The sequence below is a fragment of the Arachis duranensis genome, chromosome 6 (assembly GCF_000817695.3).
Source record: "Arachis duranensis cultivar V14167 chromosome 6, aradu.V14167.gnm2.J7QH, whole genome shotgun sequence".
Classification (NCBI taxonomy): domain Eukaryota; kingdom Viridiplantae; phylum Streptophyta; class Magnoliopsida; order Fabales; family Fabaceae; genus Arachis; species Arachis duranensis.
In genome coordinates, this window is record NC_029777.3 from 49,388,295 (window position 1) to 49,389,317 (window position 1,023).

Below are 1,023 nucleotides of genomic sequence, written 5' to 3' on the forward strand. Positions count from 1 at the left end.
CAAAAAGTATTGTCACCACATCAAACTAATTCAACTGGTTTCAGAGATAAATTCGAAATCGTGTACTTCTTGTTCTTTTGTGATTAAAGCATTTTTCATTTAATAGGGGTGATGGATTCATAGGACATTCATATCTTTAAGGCATAAAATTTCAATTTTATTAATTATGAATTAAGAACAAGACTCAAAAATAGATATAAGACTAAAAAAATAAAAATAGAAAACAAAACAAAAGAAAAAGAAAACGCAAAAACATAGGCTCCTAATGATAGAGATTTTCACAGAGTTAGGACTCAACAACCTTGATTTTGATAAGTGGATGCTCCCTCAGCTTGAGAGGAGAGCTTTTGGCGTTTCAACTCTTGGAGTTCACGCCCCTGCTTCTCTTGTTCCTTCAGCAATTTGCAGAGCATGCAGTTCTGATTCTGCTGTTCTTCCTTCAGTTGCTCCATAGTCTCTTGCAACTTGGTGATAGATGCTTCTAGGCTGGTCCAGTAGTCAATTCTTGGGAATTCAATGAGGAATTCCTGCGCCCTCCTCTTGATAGAGTTGTCTTGCACTTGTCCTTCTATTGACTTCTTGGTGATTAGGTGTTCAATGGGTATGAACTCATCTACTCCCATCTTCACCCCAGCCTCTTTACAGAGTAAGGAAATCAAGCTTGGGTAAGCCAATTTGGCTTCAGTGGAATTCTTATTTGCAATTGTATAGATCTCACAAGCAATCACATGATGAACCTCCACTTCTTTTCCAAGCATAATGCAATGAACCATCACTGCTCTCTTGATGGTGACCTCAGAACGGTTGCTAGTGGGCAATATGGAACGCCCAATAAAGTCTAGCCAACCTCTTGCAGTTGAGGTAGTTTGAAGATTTCTCTTATTTTGTCCAGATGGAAGTACATAACTTTCCCTCTGACCATGGTTCTGTAGGTATGGTAAGCAGTTCCAATCATTCTCTGCTTATCTGTTAACCACAGATTTGAGTAGAATTCCTGAACCATATTTCTTCCAACCTTTATCT